At 47.7% G+C, this 8995-nt stretch overlaps 1 pseudogene; it reads left to right on the forward strand.

Annotated features, from left to right (window-relative positions):
• Positions 1–2130: 2130 nt before the first annotated feature.
• On the forward strand, positions 2131–8784 carry LOC123120781 (pectin acetylesterase 3-like; annotated as a pseudogene).
• Positions 8785–8995: the final 211 nt, after the last annotated feature.

The raw sequence follows: 8995 nt of genomic DNA on the forward strand, positions 1-8995 counted from the left end.
CCCTGGAGCACCCACACCCTGACCGTCCGGCCGCCTTCCGCGAACGCCGACGCGCCCAACGTCCGATCCATGCCGACCAGGCGGCCGATCACGCGGCCATCCTCCGGTGGGCCACGCATGCCGTGGAACTTCTCCGACTCTGTGTGGAACACGATCACCCGTGGGAACCGTCTCGTCCAGTGCAGGCAGCCGAGGAGCATCACCGGCGCGTCGTTGAGCTTCCACCTGGTGTAGCCTCCGTACGAGGTGGCGGGGAGCGTCCTGACCCCCGGCCGCCCCGCCGCCGCCACGCTGTAGGTATAGTGTTTCCGGGTCACCGTCTCCAGTTGCCGTGGCGGTGGCCTTGGCACACGCTCTGTCCGGTACCTCGTGTAGAAGAGGACGCGGTGCTCGGCCGTGGGCGCGTGGAAGTAGAACCCGGCGACGTGGTGGCCATAGTCGAGGCCGCCGGGCACCGGGGCGTGTTGCCCGGTCGTGGGGTTGTACGCCAAGTACTTGGTGTTGGTGGAGTTGGGGCGATGATCGCTTCCCGATAGGAGGAGTAAGCCGTGGCAGCAGCCATGGAGGACCACGAGCTGCTGGCCTTCGCCAAGGCGGAGCGGCTTCGCCGCTGGTTGGCCCAAGGGGAGCGTGTAGATCGCGTAGTCCCAGTCGCTGCCGTGGGCTTGAGCGCGCCGCCGGAGGAGGACGGCCAATGGGGCACGGCCGTGGTGGGAACGGTGGAAGGCATGGCCGGACAGTAGCCCATGCCACGACTTGCAGACGGCTAGGAACCGACCGACGGACTTGGCAGAAAGCAATGTTTGAGGAGGCCTGGGAGGCTGCGGCTACCGGCGAACAGGGACTCCGAGCGGTCTGGCAAAAACTTAGATGCACGACGGGATCCATGCAGCGATGGGCGAGGGAGGTATTTGGTTCTATAAGAAGATCGATCACCAGGTTGAAGCACCAGCTAGCAGAGGCAAAAACGAGGGCACTCGTCTCCGGGTCCTCACTGGAGGCCCGTGAGATTGAAGAGCAGCTCAGAGAAATTTATACAAGGGAGGAAGTTATGTACAAACAACGCTCGAGGGTGGATTGGCTGAGTGCGGGCGACCAGAATACCAAATATTTTCAAACCGCGCATCGCACCGGAAGAGGAAAAACACGGTGAAAGCTTTGCGCAGGGAGGATGGATCTAGGTGTACAAGTGATGAACAAATGCGTGAGATGACAGCACATTTTTATGAGAATCTTTTCTCTTGAGAGGGCTCGGAAGGAGCAAATAATCTTCTCCAACACATCGAGCAGATTGTCATGCCGAAGATGAACGACGCACTAACTTCTACAATCACAGATGAGGAGATCAAAGAGGCGCTTTTTCCAAATGGGCCCGACAAAGGCACCGGGGCCGGACGGCCTTCCAGCCCTTTTCTACCAACGCCACTGGGCGCAAGTAGGAGGGGACGTTTGCCGGGCTGTCCGAGATTTTTTGAGCGTGGTTGCTGCTCCTGCTGCGTTCAATGACACGGTCATCGTCATGATTCCGAAGACCAACTCACCGGAGTTGTTGTCCCAGTTCCGACCGATTAGCCTTTGTAATGTATTATATAAGATTGCTACAAAAGTTCTTGCTAATAGATTGAAAGGCATCCTCCCCATTCTTATTTCGGAGGAACAAAGTGTGTTCGTACCGGGGCGGCTTATTACTGATAATGTGCTCGTGGCTTATGAGTGCGTTCATGCCATTCGGACGAGGAAGAGGAAGAAGCCTTTATGTGCGGTGAAGTTGGACATGATGAAGACGTACGACCGCGTCGAGTGGGTGTTCTTGCAGCAGATGTTGGAAAGAGTTGCTTTTCTCATACATGGATCATGATGATAATGAGGTGCATCTCTACAGCAACTTTTTCTGTCAAATTAAATGGTGCATACTCGAGGAATTTTTCACCTTCTAGGGGGCTGTGACAAGGTGACCCCCTATCCCCGTACCTCTTTCTTTTTTGCGTGGAAGGCTTTTCGGCCCTGTTGAAGAAAGCTCAAAGAGATGCAGAGATAAAAGGTGTGTCGTTTGGGAGCACTGGCCCCCATGTGACACATCTACTCTTCGCTGATGACAGCATAGTTTTCCTGGAAGGGTCGAGGGCCAACATGGAGGATCTAAAGGGGATCCTGGCTTCTTATGAGGCGGCCTCCGGGCAGCAAGTCAACTTGCAAAAATCGTCCATCTTTTTTGGTAAGGGATGCCAGGAGGAGGTGAAGGCTGAGCTAAAGGGCGCTCTTGGAGTTGAGTCCGAGGCGTTGAGTGAGAGGTACCTGGGATTACCGACACTGGTTGGTAGATCGAAGGAAGGTACCTTCAAATATGTAACGGAGAGTTCAAAAAAGAAAGTAAGTGGTTTGAAGGGGCAGGGACTGTCCAAAGCAGCTAGAGAGGTGTTGGTTAAATCTGGGCTTCAGGCTGTACCTACCTTTACCATGAGTTGTTTTCAGCTCACAAAGAAAACGTGCCAGAACCTGACTTCGATCTCCTCGAAATTCTGGTGGGGTGCAACGAATGGTGAAAGGAAAGTGCACTGGGTCTCTTGGCAAAAAATGTGTGCAGCAAAGAGTGTTGTTGGTCTGGGGTTGCGATCCCGAGGCGTTCAATCAAGCTTTGTTGGCAAAGCAAGCATGGAGAATTCTGCAAGTACCAGCCTCCCTTTGTGCTAGGGTTCTTAAAGCACGCTATTTTAAAGAAGAGACGATCATGTCGGCCACCTGCCCATCAAATGTGTCTTACACCTACAGGAGTGTGCTACATGGCTGAGACCTGCTCAGGGAGGGGGTGATTTGGCGAATTGGAGATGGTTCTAAAGTTCATATCCACCATGATAATTGGATACCAAGAAAAGGTTGCATGAGACCACTAGGTCAAGTTTATGTGCCGGGCGTCACGCGGGTTGCTGACCTGCTCTCTTCGAACGGGCACGCTTAGGATCCGGCTAAAGTGAACGCCATGTTCAGTCCTAGTGATGCGCAAGATATTCTCCAGATTGCAATCGGCGGGCCAGATGAGCAAGATTATGTGGCATGGAATTACACAAAAAGGATGCTTCAATGTCAAGTCAGCGTACCACTTGAAGAGATCGCTGGGCCGATCGAGGACCGACAACCGGAGCCCTCTGACTCGGTGCAGACGCATAAGGGGTTCATGGCGCTATGGGAGTCATGTGCCCCGGCCAAAGCAAAAATCCATATATGGCGCATGATAAAAAACAGGCTGGCTGTAGGGTATGAGCTACATTGACGTCGGATAAAACCAGGAGTTTTTTGTGTTGTCTGTGGTCGAGAAGAAACGATTCATCATCGGTTCTGGTCATGTCAACATTCAGTGAGGTTCTGGCAGCTTCTTCGCTCAGAGAAGGGAGTTTCGGTGGTGATCCCACCGTGCACGATCGACTCCCAGAGTGCTCTAGCGCGCTGGTTACTTAACTGGTTCTCGGGTGCATCTGATGAAGAGAAGGAGGTTACGGTGCAGGCTACCTATGGTCTGTGGCTAGCTCGTAATGCTACAAGAGAAGGAAAGCCTATTGCGCCACCACATGAAATAAGGCACACAGTGATCTCTCACATGGCGGAATGGAAAGCTGTGCATCGTGGGGCGTTGAGGGAGCCGAAGCGTACAGAATCACAGAGATGGATGCCACCAGACGAAGGCTGGGTAAAGGTGAATTCGGATGGAGCGATCCCAAAGTATGGCCAGAAAGGTGGAGGTGGCGCGGTGCTTAGGGATCACAATGGTGGTTTTCTGGCAGCTGCTTGTCACTTCTTCCCCAATGTTGTCAAACCAGAAGCCTCAAAGATACTAGCTTGTAAAAGGGGTTTGCAGGTGGCAGCGGAGTTGAATGCTACAAGAGTTCATGTGGAGTTGGATGCTCAGGGCGTGGTGAATATGCTACAGCAATCAAGCAAGAACCTTTCCGCCGTCGGCCCCTAGGTACAAGAAATCAAAACCATCCTTGGGAGCTTTACTGAGAGTAAAATTTCTTGGGTAAGTCGTAGTGCTAATGTTGCCGCTCATAAGTTAGCTAAGGTAGGGGTAGGAGATGAAGTATGTAAGGTTTGGCTAGAAGTTCCACCGGACTTTGTGCTTGATGTAATTTCGGATGACATTCCGAGTTTTGATGTTTAAATAAAAGCGGCAACAAGTTACCCTAAAAAAATACGCTTTTTCCCGTGATTTTACGCTTTCAGTTTGAGTTTAAAACATATACGCGAGGTGGTACTAAAACCGCTTCGTACGTGCACCTCCCTTGCCCTCGCTTGACACCTCCATGTGCCTAAGTGGGCCTTCTTTTTGTCTATTACCAACATGGGCCGCGTGGAGTTAAAAAGACATCCCACCGGAAAAATATGTACACGCACAGGATCGATCTGCCGACCTCCAGTCTAGCGCCAAGATGGAAATCCAACGGAGCTAGCTTACTCGACTCTGTCAAACTTTAGGTTCTTCACCAAATTAAATAGTACCACATCGCTTATCTATACCAAGTCCAACCAGTTTTTATAGGTTCACGAGTTGACTGCAAAAGAAGCTGGTTGAGAAAAGAAAAGCAGGAGTCGGGTTGCCTGAGGCCATCGGAAATCAGAAGTTAATGAGTGAGAAAGCTTTTTTTTATGGGGAAACTACGTCCTCGAGCTCGAGGTCTGAATTTCTTCATAATAGTACTCCTACTGACTTCGGCTTTAGTAATAAATAAATTCGCTTTGTCGAAATCCCTATAATGAGTAGCATTTGCGGCTGCCGAATAAACCAACTTTAAGATGGGATAAGATGCTTGATAGGGCATGAGGTTCAGTATCATAACAGTTTCCTCGTAGTAACGCCAGCGAATCTCGTCAAGAACTCTTTGTGCTTTGAAAACAGACATAGGGATACGTTTTTGTGCTTTGAAAACTCTCTCGAACTTAAGTAGACGATCGGTTGGAACTTTCCTTGCGAGTTTCCTTAGCCCACTTTTCTTCTTCTTTATCCTAGGGATATACTTTACTAGTTTGAAACTTGTCATAAATAAGGTTATTCCCCGCCTACGTTTACTTTATTTTGAATCTTTTTTTCCTTCTTAATCTTTCTATTCAGAATTCAGTTAACGACGAGATTTAGTATCCTTTCTTGCATTTTCATAACTCGTGAAATGCCGAGTAGGCACGAATTCCCCCAATTTGCGACCTACCATAGGATTTGTTATGTAAATAGGTATATGTTCCTTTCCATTATGAATCGCGATTGTATGGCCAACCATTGTGGGTAGAATGCTAGATGCCCGGGACCACGTTAGATATAATGAAGGAAGAAGGACCGTGGCGCAAAGAGATTATAATATGGGAAGGAGTGGGCATGCACGGATTAATATAGGAAGGAAATATGAAGGCATGGAAGGAGCACGGCTTATATTGGAAGCAACAAAAAAAAATGGAGTATCCCTTCCATAAGTGAGAAAGATATAAGGAAGGAAGAAAGGACCGCGGCGTGAAGAGATTATAATATAGGAAAGACTGATGATATGAGTGGTAAATTCCAAAAACATATGTCGCAAAAATAAGAGTGGTAAATTGTTTTTTTGTATGTAACATGCATATTCTTTATGCCATGTCTCTACTTAATCCTTCCTAAATTATGAACGGTTTTGTACAACTTGGATGTACACACCAAAATCAAATGCCCAAATGTTTCAGTTTGTGATGTTAAGATTCACAAAAAATGAATATACGAGTGTATTATATTTAGACGGATGTGTCATTGGCGGTGGGATCCGCCATGCCTCCATGGCCACACGAAGAAGAGTGATTTTAAAAAAAAAATAAAAAAAATCGACAATATGATGTGTTGTGCATATGGTTCATTTGGTTCAGATTAAAATTGCAAAAACTGCACCAAATTAAAATTCAAGTGGTTCAGGCAGTTTCTACACTCTGTCTATATCTTGGTATATCTATATATATACCATATTAAAACGCCCAAAGGGGTAGACACAACAGATCTCTAGTACCATATATCCTACCAATTAATATCCTACCAAATATGAACATGCAATCATTATTCTACCATATATCAATGTGCAATTAATATCTCCACAGGTAATGATATCTAGTGTTCAATTGTACACGATTACTACTGTTTAATTTGTTGGATCCTTACAAATTCACACTTAATTGTACATTAACTACCACAATATTCTCCCTAAAAAAACTATACTATCAAATCATTTAAATTTGTACAATATTCTATATGAAATCCTGCAAATTCAACACTTATTAGGCATTTGATATGCCGCTTAATGATATCAGATCTTGCAATCTTCCAAACAACCTATATAGTTTCCTTGATTCTTACGACACTTTTTTTAGAACAGATGCAGGCGCTCATACATACGCGTACGGCGTACCCTATGAACACACACACGCACACCCTACCCCTACGATCACCTCCGAGACACTGAGCCGGCATATCATCTTGAGATTTACGACTCTGGAATAGCACAATCCGTAACCACGGCTTGTGTCATGTCTTCTGTGACCTGCAAGATTTTGATAAACTTATATAAATGCCATATGTAATTAAGTTTACAATGTTTTCATAACTTGGTCAGTTTCTTTTTTTTCATAACTTGGTCAATTTCTCGTTAGGCTGCTAATTTTCTCCGAACAAGGGCGGACGATCTGTTGGATTGACACGTTATGTATAAAATGAAAAACAAATTCTATAGTATGATCTATAAGTAACTGCACCACATATGTAAATGATGTGCAGTGTGCTTGGATGGGACGCCGCCGGCTTACCACATGGATCCGGGCTCCGGTGCAGGGAAGAACCGTTGGATCATCCACCTCCAGGTACGTACTCTACATATATAAAGACATGCATGTTGTGTCTGAGCATATGTGATGTATTTCACCAAATCAACCGATGGACCAACATGCTGCATGCAGGGAGGCTCATGGTGCGAGAGCGTGGGGTCGTGCCTGTACCGCAAGGCGAGCAGCCTCGGCTCGTCGAATCTAATGAACAAGCAGATCTACTTCGGCGGCATCTTGAGCTCCAGCTCCTTCGACAACCCTGGTTCGTGCATATTCCCTCCTCCGTTTCAAAATATCTGAAGTTCTAGGTTTACTCTAAGTCAAACTTGCTATATGTGTGTGTGCCCCATGCATTATCAGATTTCTACAGCTGGAATCGGGTGGTGATCCGCTACTGCGACGGCGCGTCTTTCGCCGGCGAAGGCTATGACGCGGGCTCGGGTCTCTTTTTCCGGGGCCAGCGCATATGGAACGCCGCCATCCAGCACCTCCTCTCCATGGGGATGTCCTCCGCGGATCAGGTGCTGCTGACAGGAAGCTCGGCCGGGGCCCTGGCGGTGGTGCTGCACTGCGACCAGTTCGGCGCCGTCTTCGCCGGCCGGGGCACCACTGTCAAGTGCCTCGCCGACGCAGGATTCTTCCTCGACGCGTATGTAGTACACATGCATGCATAACTTACCATCCAATGTGAATATTGAAGTGCATCGATCTATCATTGTTCACCCGGCATGCGTATACATGCAGCGTCAACGTCGCTGGGTGGCATACCTTGAGATACTACTTCGGAGGCGTCGTAGCCACGCATGGGGTGGCTCAGAACCTGCCCAGGAGTTGCACCAGTCATCTCGACGCCACCTCGGTGCGTATACATAGCGCTCATTTCATTTGTATGCATGCACATGCATCCTAGACGTTGAATTCTCTAATATGAACTTATCAAGAGCTCATGTGCACATGCATGCAGTGCTTCTTCCCGCAGAATGTAATCGGCGGCATAAATACCCCAATCTTCGTGCTGAATGCAGCCTACGATACCTGGCAGGTAGGAAGAAATCTATGCACTGACCTGATATCATCCAAGCCTAGGCCTTTTTGTTGTGTGTGTTGTGTTGACAATGTGACACCTGGCCCCGGACGAGCTATCCATGTACTGACACTAAAATAGCAAATGCAATTCAGATTCGGGAAAGCCTGGCCCCGGACGGAGCCGACCCCGGCCGCATCTGGTGAGCCTGCAAGTCCAGTCGTTCAGCCTGCAACGCATTCCAAATGAACTTCTTGCAAGGTATGCAGGCATATACATATACATGGATTAATTTAGCAACATACTCCCTTTGTAAATAAATATAAGAGCATTTAGATCACTACTTTAGTGATCTAAACGCTCTTATATTTATTTACGGAGAGAGTACCAAATAAACGATGATTCGAATTCTGAGTATCAATCTATACCTATGAGTGCAGCTTTCAGGGACCAGATGGTGGGCACCGTGCTAGGCGTCTCCCGTTCGAGGAGCAACGGGTTCTTCATAAACTCGTGCTTCACTCACGACCAGTCCGAGTACCCGGCTACTTGGAATGCATATGGCTCTACTTCTATTCAAAACAAGGTACCTGCTAGCCATGACTTGAATTTTGAAGTTTCATCGTCAACGGTTCACTTCATGTTTTGTGTTGTTCTTGCGTGAGGCGATCTGGAAATCTGTGGGTGACTGGTACTTCGGCCAGGCTGAAGTGAGGGCCATCGACTGCGCCTACCCCTGCGACAACACATGCCATCACGAGATGTGAGGACCAACTGATTTGATGCAAAAAAAGGGGGGAAATATACATTACAGCTAGCAGAGTGATTACTTTTTAGTGAGTTTGTGTCTTGTAATATTATTTTGTTGCGTGTACTTTCTTGTGTCAACTCGTTCCAGATGAGATAAATATGCATATCAGTTAAAGAAGGTGAAATCATCACTGTACCAGCAGATGAGCCTGCATATCCTGCAAAGACTTGTCAAGGTTAAGAAATTACAACCAATGAGCTAGCACTAATTACATTATATATACAGAATGCCACCGCAGCACCTATACTTTTGTCCTCCCATAAGGTCGACCTTTGTAAACTGTAAATGGCGTGTTCGGTAGGCTGCATATAGCCCAACCATGCCCGTGCCGTGTAACTTTG

This window comes from Triticum aestivum, chromosome 5D (assembly GCF_018294505.1).
Source record: "Triticum aestivum cultivar Chinese Spring chromosome 5D, IWGSC CS RefSeq v2.1, whole genome shotgun sequence".
NCBI lineage: Eukaryota > Viridiplantae > Streptophyta > Magnoliopsida > Poales > Poaceae > Triticum > Triticum aestivum.